This window comes from Petaurus breviceps, unplaced genomic scaffold, assembly GCF_028583685.1.
Source record: "Petaurus breviceps papuanus isolate PSGF00001 unplaced genomic scaffold, PetGlider_PUasm1.0 90504, whole genome shotgun sequence".
Lineage (NCBI taxonomy): Eukaryota > Metazoa > Chordata > Mammalia > Diprotodontia > Petauridae > Petaurus > Petaurus breviceps.
Window position 1 is genome coordinate 371590 of NW_027187266.1, and position 17186 is coordinate 388775.

Here is a 17186-nt window from a genome sequence, read left to right on the forward strand (position 1 = left end):
AAGTCTCATGGCCCTGACTGGACTGTAGGTTTCTGAGGTGCAAGAACTATGTCTTTTACTCCATTCAGCCAAAAATGTGGCCCAGTGCGGAGTATGTGTTATTTACAAAGTTAGCAAAGTTCTTTGTCTCTTTCCACTTATATAGAATGAATTTAATAATATATTTATTATTTATAATATAAAAAGTGATAATATTCTTATAATGAAATCATATATTTACAATTATAACATCTAGGCATGCTTTAAAAATCTCTCGTTTTGTTCATGACACAGTAGAAAAAATACATGCAGACCTGCATACATGCAGGCACACGTCTGTATTTATTCCATGTGTATGTATACCCGTGTGCCTATGCCATACATGTATACACACGTGTATGGATGCATGTGTTCTTATTTGAGTTTGATTTGATTCAGAGCTCAGCAAAGGAGCGGTCCACTTGGAAGTTCATGGTTCAGTTCAAGTCCCTTTGGAGAGCACAGAATGAGAAGGTTTCTAGGACCCAGCTAGTTTGGTCTTCTTTAGGCTCTTCAGAGTGATTACAGGGTGGGAGGTAGGATTCTGGGCTTAGTGGTATGTATGAATGAGAGGGAGAGAGAAAATCTGAACTGAAAAGACTTGTGGTAGAATAGCTCTGCCGTCTCCAGGCAACTGACCTGACGCAACCAAAAAAAAAGTCCCTAAAAAAAAAAAAAAGAATAGCACCGCGAATTCACAGGAGCATGGGAGAAAAAGGGAGGGAGCGAGAGGGAGAGGCAGCTACTGAGACAGTAACCAAGAGGCGAGGAAGCAAGTAAAGCCACACCAGAAATAACAAGTTGGGTGTATGAAGGAAGAAGAGAGAAAATATGCCTCTGGAATATTAAACGGGACTGCTTCATGTGTGTGTGTGCGCGCGCCCCGGGGCGCCCTGAGGCGTGAATGTGTGCAGAGGAGACGGGAGCAGGACCTGAGACTTCGGCTGCCACTGGCATTTGAAGGACCTTGCTCCCCCACCGGGTGAGTTTCCCCATCTGAACATCCTCTTCAGACAGGTTCCATTAGGAAGAGTTTGGAGACAGAGGCTCATCATGAGACTGAACAAAGCTATGGCAAATATTCTTGTGGGGAAATGGTTTGCCTTTGGCAGGCATAGGAGAGATGTATGGGGTTGGGTTTTGTTTTTTTTTTTTTGTTTGGCTGTTTGTCTTGGTTTTCTCAGCTTCTCAAGCATCAGTTATTGAAGCTGAGTTGGAAGGGGGGAAAGGAAAGGGGGAGAAAAAGAACAATAGCAATCCCCATCCCAAAGTATCTCCTAGGGGTCTCTCACTGACCTATATGTGATTAGACAGCATATAGACAGCAGACAGACACACATACACCACACCACTACACGCACAGAACCACGTGTTCATAGGAGAGTGGGACTGGGGGCGTTTGCTGACATCATTTAGCATATGAGAGGAATCCTTGAGGATAGAAAGGCTAGATGGTTAGAGATAGCTTAAGTACCAGAATGCCATGAATTATTTCCCTAACTTTTTTTTCCAGATGTCATGGCATGGTACCTAACCCATGTGTACCCCAGGCACCAGGAAATAAAAGTTCCAATTTCTGTTAGTAATTCTCCCTAACAACAGTCCAGAGGCCAGGGGCCAAAGGGCCAAAATTAATGGATAAGAGGAAACTGTTCAGCAGATATCCTTAAGAGCACATTTACAAGGTCAATAATTGAAGTTTTCATACCTATGGGTGCTTTAGAGACTAAGACAAAGTGAGAAACTCCCCACCCTAAAGGGACTATGAGACCTTTCTTTACCTAAGTCATAAGCACTAGAGTTTCCTTAGGTTTTTTTTTTTAAGCCAGAAAATTGCTGTTGCTTCTTTTTGGTTGTTTTTGTTCTGAATGATGCTTAAAGATGGGCTTGTGGCTTTGGGTATCTTCTGGGCTGATTAGCACAGTGCCCGGCACTTAGTAAACCTTGTTGGTTGTTGAATGATTGTGAAAGGCAGCTTTGCTCCAGCTTGGTGGTAAACAGATCCACCCCCACCCCCTCCTTTCTTGACTCAAGCAGGGTCTCCCAAACCAAGTTTCTCCATAAACTCCTAGTGAGCTTCTGGGTAAATATGACACCCTCTCTCCCAATGATTGCCTTGGAAAGTGCCCTGTCAGCAGGAACTTATTCCAGATCCTAATGACTGAAGGAAGCAGGGATGAGCTGGCTTAGAGGGACAGTTTTCCCTTTGATCTGTTGAAGCCAGTGCCTACCAACCCCTCAGTTATAAGCCAAAAATATGGAGAAGTCTGAACAAACTCCTGGGAAATAAAGGCAGATGTGGTCATCTCTAGTTTGAAAGCATTCCACATTGGAGAAGTTATGGGCTTAGGATCTGTGGCTTCTGCTGCTGGGTTTGTTTTTTGTTTTTAAAACAAAACCTTGACAAAGCTGCCTAGAGTTATTCTCAGAGGGAAATCCTGACTGAGTTTCTTGTCCCTGGTCCTGTGACTTGAATTTTCTCCTCACTCAGCACCCAGGGGGTAACTTCTTTCCACACTCTATTCTCTTTCCTTGGATCTCATGGAGTGATAAGTCATCTCTTGGCTGAACCTGGATCTTTCTTCTCAGGAACTTAAAATACTTGAGAAAAAAAAATAATATGACTGAATCCAGCTCACTTGAAGGACAGAGATTAATCTTCCCCAGTTTAGTTTCCTGTTCTACTCTCCCATCACCAAATACTGTCCAAGGCCTGCAAATTTCAAACACATAGCATCCATGCTTCTTTCTCTGTCCATTTCCCAGCTACATTTGCCGTTTTAACTTACAAGCAATTATGGTGAATGATTTGCCCACAAGGAGATTTTTAGCAGCCTGACCTCCCCCTAAAGAGTGTCATAATAGAAAAAGTTGCCTATCATTGCCCTTCCTGTACCAGTGGGCAGGAGCCTTTGCAAGGTGGGTCACATAGTCTGATGATACTGAGTCAACTAGCTGAGTCAGTCAAATGACTGACTGACTGTGTAGGTATTTCCTATATATTCTAATGAAAAACTCACTGGTTTTATTCACCAATTCAGTTTTCTTTGCCAATCCATGCTTTTTCTCCTTAAGCAAAGACTGCTTTACTAAACCTTGTGAGCCTGTGTTGGAGTTGGGGTTGGGGGGGTTGTACAAGGGATGAAAGAATTGGTGATTGGGGGGTGCAGGGCCAATTGCAAAAGGGAAGAGGGATGGATGAAAGGTCATGAAGGGGATGGTTTCAGATTTATAGGCATGTATCTGGGGTATGTGGCAACAATGCTGACCCCATCCTTTAAAACTCCTCCTCATTTTGCTAGTCACTAGCCCACCTCTTTTTCAGATCATACATTTCATTGTTATAATAACTTTTATGGAAACTTTTTTGCTTGTAAGTCACTGTTAGTTACATGGTAGCGCTTACTTATACCCATATATGTCTCTACATTGCCCTCAGGATCATCTGTAATTTTGATTCTTTACAGACTGCGGTCTTGCCTGGATCTGCTCATTGGGCCTGCTTTTTACAGGGCACATTGCTGTGCTGGTGGGTAACAATCTCCACTACTTCCAACTTTTGACTCAGCTGAAATCTTTGGCTAAAGCACTTCTAGGCTCCCTCAAAAGCCTTGATGTCAGGACCAGAAAAGCCTCATTTTCTGTTCAGTTCCCTAAATCTTAGCTTTGAAATCTGCCATCTCCAGACAAGCAGGACCTCTGCTCCAGGCACCAGTTTTTCTTTCCACTGGAAGACTCCCCCTATTTTTAAACTTTCTGCCTCTCCTGCTTGGAATAGAATCCCAGGAAATTCATTCCCAGGACAAGTCCATTTTCTCTGCCAATTGAGATACAAATGTGGCCACTTAAATTCCAGAAGGGCTTTTTGTCTCATACCTTCAGCAAAAGTGGCCACTCCAAGTGAGTCTGGGGCTTTGCCCCACATCCTTACTCTATGAAGATTCATCACAATTTTCTAAATGTTCTCCATCCTGCCTTCTTTTTCCTTTCTGACTCTTAGTCCAGTTTTTTGTCTATCTGAAATTTTTGTCCAAGATGCACATACTGATGGGATAACTCAGTGGGCTACCTATCCAGCTGCATATCACAATCTGGACAAATACATATTTTTAATTTCCTTGGTTCTTCTTTCATGTCCTTGGTTAAGTGTCAGGTTGATGATGTCTTTAGACTGATCAAGAATCTTAATGAGGTTGCCCTATGATAATCTGAGGCTTAATGCAATAAATAAAATGTCATCTCAAACAAAAATATTTGGAGGACCTCTCTGTATGGGAGTTCTTAATTTTGGGTCATTAAACTTAATTTTTAAAAATATATATTTTGATAAGTATATTTCAATATAATTGGGCTCCATTATAGGCCTGTGTATTTTACTTTATTAATTTAAAAACATTGTTCTGAGAAGGGATCCTCAGGCTTTACCAAACTGCCACTGTCAAAGGAGTTTATGCCCCCCCCCCCCACACACACACACACACACAGAGCCAGACCCTGAAATGGGGCATTCCTCTTCTATAAGAACTCTGCACAAGCATTCTCCATGGCTCAGGCAAACCCCTTTGGCAATCCTATTTGCCCTAACTGCCAGGCAGGTAATTGGTAAACAACTGTATCTCTGTGATTGCATATATCAAGGAACACTGTATGACTATAACATATGCATATGCCACACCTTGTCAGGGCAGAGTCTACAAGGCCACATTTTGTTCTGCTGAGCCCACTGCTTTTCAAAAATAAACAATAAACAATAAACAAAGCAAGCTATTGTATCCTCTACCCCCCTCAATCAGTTGTGAGATGTGCTGTGCTCTAGGCAGTCATCTGTAGTAACCTCCCTGTTTTAATTTTCCTCAAGGACAGTTTCACAAAGATTTTATAGATATAAGAAGATAGACCTATAGAGACGAGCTGTTAGTAGGTTGGTTATAGCAAAAAAAAAATTCTATTGGTGATTTTTCTGTTACCCCCTCACCCCATTCTTTTGGAATTATTTTTGAGATAACTTAAAAATGGATCCCTGAATGTCTCCAGTATGGGCTTTTTGTGTTGTGTTGTTGTTCTGTCGTTATTTAGTCGTGGTCAACTCTTCATGAACCCATTTAAAGTTTTCTTGGCAAAGATACTGGAGTATCTGCCATGTCCTTCTCCAGCTCATTTTATAGGTGAAGAAACTGAGGCAAAGAGGGTTAAATGACTTGCCCAGAGTCACACAACTAGTAAGTGTATAACATCAAATTTGAACTCAGGAAGATGAGTCTTCCTGCTTCCAGGTCTAGCATTCTATCCACTTTGCCACCTAGCTGCCCAGGATACAAATAAAAAAAGTTAAAGACAGTCACTTCCCTCAAGGAATTTATTCTAATAAGGAGACTGACAAAAATTGGGGAATATTGTAACAAAAGTTGTTATTGTAGTTTAGAAAGTTATGGGGATGTTGAGTGGAGCCATAGGAGAGTAGATTAACACAACCTTAGTAGTAACAAAGTGAGGATTATTTTGATTGGGGTTCCAGAATTGGGGTTGAGGGTTGAGGCTTTAAATGTGGTGCAATGGACAGGAATTCTGGATATATAAAGGGTTTCTAGCCCTCAGAAAGTAGTCGTCCAGCTCTCATTTAAAGGCCCACTCTAATGAAGAGAATTCCCTACCCACTGAGGCAGCCCATTTTCACTTCTACTTAATTTTAGGTTTTAGGTGGTATTTCCTTACACTCGTCCAAAATTTTCCCCTCTACACTTTCTATTCACTGCTCCTAATTCTGCTCCTTGGGGCCAAAATTATACCTTTCATCCCTCTTCCATGTGACAAATCTTCAACAAACTACTGTGTTCTCCATATAAGGCTTCCGTCCTCCTGGCCCTCCAGTCTTAGGGTTGAGGCCCCTCCACATCTTAACTCCCTCTGGATGCTCTCCATCAATGCCCATCCCAGAGTTTAGGATAACTCCACAGATTTTATAAGCCAGTATCTTCTTCACCTGTGGGAGCCCAGGTCAAGGATCAAGGCACTTTATGGGTTAGGTCAGCCTGTTAACTCAGACCAAGAACCATACCAAGAATTGTGATATCAAACAGAGACACAAACTACAGTCTTCCTGATATCTGCAGCCTAAGCAGCCACCTTGTTTGCTCCCAATCCTCCGCCTAGGCTGCGGTCTTTATGAATATGATCTCTCTCCTTAACTCTCCTGCCAGTTCTGTGTGGAAAGCAGAAACTAGAAGTCAATTCTTCCCCATAGAACCATCAGTCTCTGAAACATAATGGGGAGAATATTGCTCAGCATCTCCCTGTGCTCTTTGGGAAAGCTGGTAACCATGATTGATGCTCAGGTCAGCAAAGTAGGACTGAATTAGGAGGTAGGAAATCCCTGATACTCTGATGGCTTTGTTTTGTTAAATAGAGTTGTGAGTCAGGATTTTGGAAACCACCTGTGTCCTCTCAGTCTCACAGTACCAACAAAGTGAAAGAGAAAAATTCATGGAGGACACTCAATGTCTCCAAACCAAGAAGTCTTCTGACTCCCTTTGACTAGGAGCCAGACCCTTCCCCTCAGCTCTCCCCTTCACCTTCCAACTCAGCTTTAGTGCCATCTTACATCAACTGGCTTGCCTTAATTTCATCTTTCCAGTGAGAATTCAGACTGTGGGCTGCACCAATACTCACTGTACTTTGCTCAGTCTGGCCAGTTACTGAGAAAACACAACTCAGAAACTTCAGTGCTGAATCCAAACCAGCATGACTTCTTTACATGTGTATAGGGCCCTACTGTTTTATAAGAAGATTGACCCACAGGCCAAGCAACCCTGCCTCCATTGACAGAAAACTTCAAGGGCTATTACATATTATTTAAGTTATTAAAGTTTTTATTGATGCCTTTTTGGTTTTTTGTTAAATTCATTTACCAACATAATCTTCTCCCCTTTCCTTCTTAGAGAATCTATCCCTTATAACAAACATTTTTAAATATTTATTAATTTATTTATTTTTAGTTTTCAACATTTCCTTCCATAAGTTTTAAATTTTCTCCCCCTCCATTTTCCTGCCTCCCAAAGATGGCATGCAATATGATATGACTCTATACATGCATTCCTATAAAACACATTTTCACATTAGTCAACAAGAGTGTTTTTTAAAAGAAAGAGAAAATACCAAAAACTTCATAAAAATCAACCCATTGACTAATTCTATATACCATATTCTTCACTCATAGTTTCCCACATCTGCAAAGAAGGGAGGGTGGTAGATGTTTTTAACTCTGGGGATAAGATTGGTCATAATTACTTAGGGTTGTATGGGGTTGTTGTTTTTTATTTACATTGTTTATATTATTCTTCTGGTTCTACTTTCTTTATTCTTGTATCAGTTAATATAAATTTTCTCATGCTTCTCTTAATTCTTCATATTTGTAAAATTTTTAAACAGCACAGTAATATTCCCCTCCATTCTTTTGTCACAATTTGTTTAGTTTAAAGTCCTTAGAAAATACTTGGAAAAAAGGAGATTCACAATGCCATAAGGATAATAAACAAATTACATAAATAGGACCCATTATATAGTTCTTAGGAGTCATTGAAACTTTTTGAACTTGGATTTTATTAGTAGAAGGGCAAAGAAAGATGAACCAGTTCCTACTTGGGTAGAGTTTTTTGTTTGTTTAATACTTTGTATTCCTATTCAGTACCAATAAGTCCAATTACTGTGAAAAAATGGTATATGTTTGAGGACAAGCCATGCACTTACATGCAGAGACACAGACCTTTATATAAATAGGGCAGCTTCCACAGAGAGGGAGGGAAGGGTAGGACTGTAGAACACTAGGACAGGAGTTATGAACATATTGCCTTTGGAAATAGAACAAAGAGTAAGTTATAATTCTATTTGTAAGAAGAGATGAAATTTTAGAATTAACTGTTCCATTCTACTTAGCCCTAATTTTGGAGTAAGAAGACCTTGGTTCCTGGCTCTGACACTTAACTAGCAGTGTTATTTTGGGCAAGCCTTTTAACACCCTATTTCCTTAGCTGTGAAATGAAAACAATAACACTACCTTCCACAATCATACTAGCAGTATGGGATAGTTGAATGACAATTGGGTTTGAAGTCCAGAAACTTGAGTTTAAGGCTTTGCCCTGCCATTTAACTCGCTATATGACCTTAGATAGATCATCTTATCCTCAAAGGGCTAAAGTTTCCTGATTTATAAAATAAGGGAGTCAGACTAGAAATGAATTAATGAACAAAAAAAGCATTGGTAATGTGCTAAGCACTGCACCGCTAGGGATACAAATACAAAATGAAAAAAATGGAAAAGTCTGTATGATTTCTCTTGGAAATCTTGTCAGCAACCCTAGATTCAATTATTATCTCTATGACAATGATGCTTAAATCTATTTCCCTAGTCCTAACCTCTCTACTGAACTCCAGGCTCACATCTCCAGTTGCCTGTTGGTCAAAGTGGATGTCCCAGATATTTAAACTCAACACATCCACAACTGAACACATTCCTTTTCTTCCCAAGGCCCTCTTCTCTTCCCTATTGCTGTCAAGCGCACCATCATTCTCCCATTCCCCAAGGCTCACAAGCTAGGTATCATCTCCTCACTGTCTCTCACCCCCTATATCTGATCTGTTGTCAATACTTGTCAAGTCTACCTTCATACCAACTCTCATGTGTGCCCCTTTCTCTCCTCTGCCACTGCCACTGCCACCTCCTTGTTACAGGCCCTCAATCACCTCATGCCTAGACTACTTCAATAGTCTGCTAGTTGGTCTCCCTGTTTCATCTCTGCACTTCAGTCCATCCTCCTTTTAGCTATCAAATTACTCTTCCTAAAGAGCAGGTGTGACCATAACAGAGAAGCAGCTAGTGGGGCAGTGGATAAAGCAATGAGTCTAATGTAAAGAAATTGTTGTTATTCAGTTTTTTTTTCAGTTATGCTTGACCCTTGATGATCCCATCTGAGGTTTTCTTGGCAAAGATACCGGAGTGATTTGCCATTTCCCTGTCCTGCTCATTTTGCAGATGAAGAAGGATTAAGTGACTTGCCCAGGGTCACACAAATAGTAAATGTCTGAGGAGACATTTGAAGTTAGAAGATGAGACTTCCTGACTCCAGGCCTGGCACTCTATGCACTGTGTCACCTAGCATTGAGCAGAAAAGTTCAAATATGGCCTCAGAGACCAACTAGCCATGAGGATCTAGGCATATCACTCAACTTCTGTTTGCCTCAGTTTCCTCAATTGTAAAATGAGGATAATAATAGCATCTACCTTGAAGGATTGTTGTGCAGATCAAATGAGATAACATTTGTAAAAAGTGTTTAGTACAGTGGCACATTGTAGGAGCCATATAAATGCTTATTCCCTGCCCTCACCACCCATTCAATAAGCTATCATGGGTTCCTATTATCTCCAAGATCAAATATAAAAACTTCTATTTAGCTTTTAAAGCCCCTCATAGTTTGACCCCTCCATACCTTTTTATTCTTCTTATGCCTTACTCCCTATCACATACTCTATTATAGTGACACTGCCCCTCCCCTTGCCATTCCTCTGTTCTATATGTCACACATGACTTCCCACCTCCTAACACCAACCATTTTCACTGACTATTCTCCATGCCTGGAATTCTCTCCTTCCTCATCTCTGTCTCTCAGCTTCCTACAAGTCTTAGCTAAAGTCCTACTTTCTACAAGAAGCCTTTTCCAATCCTCTTTAATCTTAGTGCCTTCCCTTTGAGATTGCCACAGATTTATCCTGCTTTTGTCTTGGTTGTACCACGTTTCTTTTTGCAAGTTTTCTCCCCTATTAAAATGTGAGCTCCTTGAGAGACACTATAGTTTTTGCCTTTTTTCGCATCTCTAGTGCTTGGCACAATGTCTGGAACATAGTAGGTACTTAATAAATGCTGGTTGACTGTCTAACATTCCCTGACCTCAAGGAGCTTACATTCTAATAGAGAGAGATAAGAATATATAGGGCAGTGGAGGTAAGAAGGTATTATTTTGATCTAGGAAGTTACAGAAATGATTAGTGGAACCATTAGGTATTGAAGTGATATAACCTTGTCAGGTACAGTGACAAAATTCATTTGATTAGAGATCCAGAAATGAATATGGTAAAGGGTAGACAGGGGGAGAAGGAAATGGTAACTGAGACAACCAACAATCAGGAATCATTTCCCAGGATCAGAATTCCAAGCACGACAGAGTCAAACTCACCAGAGTTTGGTTTCTGATCTGGGAGTCTTGGTGGCTGGTAAGATTTCTGGAAAGTTAAGTGATCCTCAAGGTTCCTTCTAGTTCTGCCATTTTATGATATGTGAAAGTGCTTTGTAACCCATAAATAACATGTAATATAAGCCCCTCTTATTTCTTTGTTCAGTTAAGTATTTGGCAAAACAATAGAGTTGTGATTCTGGCCTTCCAGGCTTAGCTCAGGCCCACCTCTCTGTCACGTATAGCACGATAGATATAACCTCATCTGTGTTTCTACCACCAGGAAAACTTGATAAAGTATCCCAACTCCTAACTTTTACAATGAAATATGACTTCAGACTTTTTTTTCCTCACAGTTAATTGACTTTTTCTTAAACATTTCGCCTGGAAAATTGGCACTATGCCAGGGACTGCTTCTCAGGTTATTGATGACCCTCCTTCCCCCCTGCCATGTTGGCCAGGGACTGGCAGACTCAGAAGAGACATAGTTTTTCCGTTTCCCAGGAAGCTTCCTATTCCCCATAGCTGCCCTGATCTCACCCCTTTCCCTTTGTCAAGTCAGTTAATGAGATCTATTGCCCCCTCCCCAACTCTAAACAATGACTGTCTACCACTCTCCACCACCATCCCATTCTCCCCATAGGGAAGCACAGTTCTTTCTCCATGTATTTCTTTCCAACTTCTTATGACTGGAAAAAGACTAGAAAAGGGCTAACTGTACACAGCCTTATTGCTATAAATATTCTTGATAAAGTCAGAGCTTTGTGAGTCTGCTTCCAAGCAGCTGGTAACAGTATCCCATCAATTATTCAGCATTTACAGAGCACTTTGTATTTACAAAGGACTTAACAAGCTTTTTTTTAAAAAAAATCAGTTCTTTCTTTACAGGCTCCAGGAAAGTAAATCAATATGATTCCTCCCATTTTCCAGGTGAGGAGATGGAGGAAGAGTTATGAATTGGGGCAGCACTGTTCCCCCGGAAAGTTCAGACTCTTTTCCCTGGAGGCCTATTGTGAGTCACTCTCTCTATGTGTGTATGTCTGCTTTGTTATCTATAAAATGATGGTAACAGCCTGTATGACTAGCCTTCCCATACCTTCTCACTCTATTTTGGAGTCATAGAATCTAAGCAATGGAAGGATACTTAGAGCCTGTTTAGTCTAAATGCCTCATTTTATAGTGGGAAAATGGGGGTCCATTGAAAGGAAGTGGCTTGCCCCAATGTCCCACAGCTAGTACATAGCAGAGCAAGGATTAGCACCATGGGGTTTAAAGGACCTTAGAGTCCATCTGGTCCAACCTGTTCTTGTTGCAGATGAGGAAACCAAGGCCGAGAAGGGGAAGCTCAGGGTCTCTCATAGTCTATACATGGCAGAGGTCACTTTCTAGGCTTGTTCCACTATGTTCCATGATTCCTCCCCAGGGCTCTTTCTACTACACTGTACTACCCTTCTGGATAGCTAGAGGGCACAGTGAGTTCAGGGCTTGGAATCAGGAAGACTCATCTTCTGAGCTCAAATCTGGTCTCAGATATTTATTAACTCTGTGACCCTGGGCAAGTCATTTAACCCTGTTTACTTCAGTTTATTCATCTGTAAAATGAGCTAGAGAAGAAAATGGCAAACCACTCCAGTATCTTTGCCAAGGAAACCCCAGATGGGGTCACCAAGAGTTGGACACAGCTAACACGCCTCAACATCAACACGACCCTTCACATGTAGGATATGTTATAAGGATTAACAAGAAATATTTCAGGGAGGGGGAAGATTTCCTTGAAGGAAGGCCCTCAAAAAAATGGGGGAAATTTAGGAGGCACACTGGAACTTAAGGAGCATGGCACAGTGGAAACCACAGTGGTTTTAGAGTCAAAGAATCTGGATTCAAATATTCACTCTACCATCTACTCTTTGTGTAAGCTTGGGAAGGCTATTGTAATCATCCAAGTGAGAAGTTATCAGGACATTAACTGGGTGTTGGAGAGAAGGGAGGAGAACAGAAGCCAAAGATATTGTAGAAATAGAATTGACAGGACTTGGTGACTGGCTAAACATGAGAGGTGAGGGAGAATAGAGAGCTGAAGACGACTCCTAGGCTCCAAACTTGGATGACTGGAAGTATGGTGGTGCCCTCAGTAGAAACAAAGAAGTTAAAAAGAGGCTCTTTTTTTGTCTCTGTGTTCCTAAAGACTAGCACAGTGCCTGACTCATACTAAGCACTTGTTGATTGATTGATTTCTTGGGAGAAGATTACAAGATCTTTCTTAGGCACATTGTGTTTGAAATGCCCTTTGGACATCCAGGTTTTGTCCCACAGAAAGTTAGTGATGCAGGACTGGAGTTCAGGAGAAAGATGATGTCTGGATATGTAGATCTGGAAGCATCTAAATAGAGATAATACTTTAATCTTTGGAAGCAGATCAGATTACTGAGAGAGCATGTAAGAGAGAGAAAAGTAGAGTATCCAGGGCAGCACTCTGGGCCATTACAAGATTAACTCCAAGTTATTTTGTATATATCCTGTTTGTCTTTATTAGACTGTGAGATCCATGACAGCAGGGTCTGTCTTTTGCCTTTCTTTGTTTGCTGAGTGCTTAGCACAATGCCTGCCAGTCAAAAAGCATTTGAAACATAGTAGGAGCTTAATAAATGCTTGAATTGGCTTGAAAAAGGTTGTGGGACATGAGATGATGATCCAGAGGAAGAAACTGAGAAGGAAAGATCAGAGAGATAGGAAAAGAATCAGGAGAGTACAGTGTCATGAAAACCCAGGAAAGAGAGTTGTCAATAGTGTCAAATGCTACAAAGGCCAAGAAGTATGAGAAATGAGAAGAAGTCAATGCACTTATCAGTCAGGAAGTCACTGGTAACCTGGAGAGAGCAGTTTCAGTTGACTCATAGCATGTCAGAGTTGGAAAGGTCTTTGAAGATTGTCTAGTCCAATGATCTCAAAACTGAGGCTCAGAAAAGACTTATCCAAGGTCACACATCTCACGAGTGGCAAAGCCAAAGCTAGAACTCATATCTCTTGAATCAAAGGCCTTTCCCAATATACTATACTGCCTTTCATTCAATAGTTCTGGCTAGTAGAAAGATAAATTCTTCTTCCTGAGAGAGATGATTGTTAAACATTTACCTACACACCACTACTCTTTCCATTCCAAATTGCTACTTCTTTTGCACAATGCTAAAGACACAGAATGAGCAGTAGCATAGAGAAAGAAATTTTTGAGTTCAGAAAATAAAGAAGATATCAACTTGGATGGAATACATGGTTCACACAGGAGAACAAAATATCGTACCTTTCTAAATGAAAAGACCACATCAAAAATAAAATCATCTGTCCACTGTCAGAACTCTCCTTGCCAGAAGCCACACCAGGCCCAGGCAGGGATTCATTCTTGGATATAGGAAACTCAACATTTCAGTAGGATGCAATGGAAAGAGCGCTGGGTTTGGAATCAGAGGACCTGGGTTTGAATCCTGTTTCTGCTACCTCTGAGACTTTAGGCAAGTCCTTTCACTTCTCCACACCTTTGTTTCCTCATCTGTAAAATTAATGGGGGGGAGGGGGAAGGGGGTAGTGAGAGTCTACACTAAGTGGTTTCTAAAGCCCCTTGCAACTCTAAACCCATGATCCTATTATCCCAGAAATGCCTACCCTTCCCTGCTGGAATAGGGTGGCTAGATAATGATTCTTTGAAAAGAGATCTCAGCGGCTCTTATTGAAGGAGTATTTTGAATGGAATGTCAGCAAAGGCCAGAAATCTTGGGAGTGAGCAATGTCATCAGGACCCAGGGAGTGCCTTTTCTCTCATCTCAGGGACTCCCTTCACTGTCTCTAAACAGGAGCTCACAGGAAGATAAGGCAGGGAAGAATAGCAGCTCAAGGCCAGAGCAGCATGTGTCCCCTACTGCTCCAATTACCATGGCAACCTCAGTCAAGAATTTTTTTAAAAAAATGTAACACACCCATAGCTCTTCACTGCTGGTTCCCAGTAGACTCATGCAGGCAATGCCAGGAAGCTCGAGACTGATACTTCAGGATCCTTCTAGGGCTTTTCTCATCAGTATCCTAAGCCCCTTTCAGAGATAATTTCAGTTTCTCAGTCTGGTTTGTAAAGTGGAAATCTCAGATTTGGTTAGGAGTCACAACTCTATCCTCAATTGAAGATTAATACCAGGGTTTTAGTGATGATAAAAAAAAAAAAAACAAATGTGACCAAACTCCCAAATGTACTAGATTCTCACTTCTGCTTTTCTTTGGTCAGATGAGCAGTGAGGAAGAAAGAAAAAGAGGGGGGAAGGAGAGAGAGACAGAGAGAGAGAGAGACAGAGAGAGATAGAGACAGAGAGAGAGAGAGACAGAGAGAGAGAGAGAGAGAGAGAGAGACAGAGAGAGAGAGAGACAGAGACAGAGAGAGAGAGAGAGAGAGAGAGAGAGAGAGAGAGAGAGAGACAGAGAGACAGAGAGAGAGAGACAGACAGAGAGAGACAGAGAGACAGAGAGACAGAGAGACAAAGAGAGACAGAGACAGAGAGACAGAGAGAGAGAGAAGGAGGGAGGGAGAGAGGGAGGGAGGAAGGAAGGAAGGAAGGAAGGAAGGAAGGAAGGAAGGAAGGAAGGAAGGAAGGAAGGAAGGAAGGAAGGAAGGAAGGGAGGGGGAGGAATCAGACATAAGCTCCTGTTAAGATCCTGAACTATATCTGTCTACACTTTTTTTTTAAATTCTGTCCCAACCTACATGGCTTATCTTACAACACTCTCAGCCTTCTCCCTACCTGTATTACAGGCACCACAGAATACAGTGGGGGAGGTAGAACCCAGAAGTTTTTTTAAATCACCTGGGAGAGAGACCAGGTATGACTCCTGGAAGCTGTGAAATCAGGACTAAGCCAATATAATCTTTCAAAATCAACCAATTTTGATTCTGGAGCCTCTCACTACCTCATTCATAATTCTCCCTTCTTCCCATCTATAGGTCTTCGTTAAGACTAGCTTAAGACTAACTCTTAATAGTACTGGTGGGACTTTTGAACAGCAAAAAGTCTTTAAGACCCCAAGGAATGAATGCCTACTTGTGGAATTTTACTAGGTAGAGAGCTAGAGCTAGCAGGTAGAAGTTAGAAGGCATGTTTTTGCTCAAAATAAGTAGTGAATTCCTAACAACTACCAAAAATGAAATGTACTATTGTGGTTCTCTAGGGGTTATGGTTGTGTGATACAGTGCCGATCTGGTTCACTTGGGCACAACCACACAGACTCCTATCCCTTTCTGCTACTGGCTCATCTTCCTTATTAAGTCTCATTCCAGGTTCAAAGGCAGCCTAATGTTTATAATCTAATGGAGCATTCCTAGTAAATTACCCAAATTGCAGTAATTCTCTCTCTTATCAACACAGCCCAGACCATTGAGTAAAAGCAAGGAAATCTATTCTTCTTAGGATAGTTTTCTCTCTCTCTCTATTACAAACTATAAGTTCATAGGCTTAGAAAAAAAATTACTGTTAATGGCTATGTAATTTATTAGCAGTTAGAAAACACAAAAAAGCAGATAAATATATCGTCTAGGCATAGGAGGCTACAACAGAATTCAAAACTAGGATCTTATTTTTCTCCCTTCTTACATCCACCTTCAACAGCTTCTCTGAGGGATATTTTTAGAAGAAAGGGATTAGATTTAAACTCTATATGAATATTTCCCAAATGAAAATGAAAGAAGCTATTGACTGGACTTCACTCTAACCAACTGCTACATCTACCAATGTGGTTTGGTCTCAGCTCCAGGCCATTCTTATGTCATGTCATGCCAGCCTTCTCTCACTCTCCAATCTGGGTACTCCTTAGTTGACATCTTGCTCTTACCCCTTCTTCTGGTGCCCCCAAACTTGCACAGGCCAATAGAACATCAAAAAATACTGGTTTCTCCTGGATGCCTAAATATACTCTAGCCCCAAGAATTCTCTGTCTACAGAAGTCCTCCAAAGAGTCCCTGGAAGGTCTTCCAAAGTTTCTGTGATTCCAGGAGCCTCTATGATCCTGGGTTTCTGCAAACTGGTGCTGTATCACTCAGTTGTTATTGTTTGGTCGTTTCCATCGTGTCTGACTCTTCATGACCCCATTGGGGGTTTTGTTGGCCAAGATACTGGAGTAGTTTGCCATTTCCTTCTCTAGCTGATTTTACATTTGAGGAAACTGAGGCAAACAGGGTTAACTGACTTACCCAGGGTCACACAGCTCGTAAGTGTCTGAGGCCAGATTTGAACTCATTAAGATGAGTTTTTCTGATTCCAAGTCCAGTGCTCTATATCCATTGTTCCACACAGTGAGGGCAAGGAACTATTCATTTCAGGAATGTTCAAGCAGAAGATAGACATGTCCATGAGGGAATATTAGAGAAGGGATTCAATTCAATTAAACAAGCATTTATTAAGTGCTTAGCAAAATGTTGTGCTAGCTATTAGGTGTCCATTAGACAGAATTTAGATTAGATCCTCTAAGGTCCTTTCCCACTCCAGGATTTGATGGTCCTAAGTAGTGGAGAAATGTTTTGAGACCTTTAAAATTATTATTATTTTTAAATTATTATTTAATGTAATTTAATTATTACTGCTCCCCGGGCCGGCCCTTCCTGCCTTCTCAGACCTCCTCCCATAGGAGTTCATGGACGGTAAGATGGCTACAATTGTCAGCTACATCAGAGCGTTCTATGGCTCAGACAGTATGTCCACCAGAGGAAGGGGGGATGATACCTGGTATTCCCACCCCTGCTTCCCTGGGAGCTGCCGGTGGCTCCAGAAGTCCCGAATGGGCATAGCAGTTTTAGAATGTCCCAGTTCTTTGCAGACATGATCTCATGTATCCCAGCTCAGATTCTAGGGATGAGGGAGGGGGGAAATGACTGTTGCTTTCACAGGTACAGAAATGGAAGGACAGAAAGGATCATGATG

General features: G+C 41.3%; 1 protein-coding gene across 1 annotated transcript in view; it reads left to right on the plus strand.

Moving 5' to 3' along the window:
* Positions 1 to 398: 398 nt before the first annotated feature.
* Positions 399 to 17186, plus strand: part of FAM167A (family with sequence similarity 167 member A) — a 50007-nt gene continuing 33219 nt past the window's right edge. Inside the window, exon 1 of the mRNA XM_069062770.1 lies at positions 399 to 1000. The gene's annotated coding sequence lies outside the window, so the exon portion shown is untranslated. The remainder of the gene's footprint in view (positions 1001 to 17186) is intronic.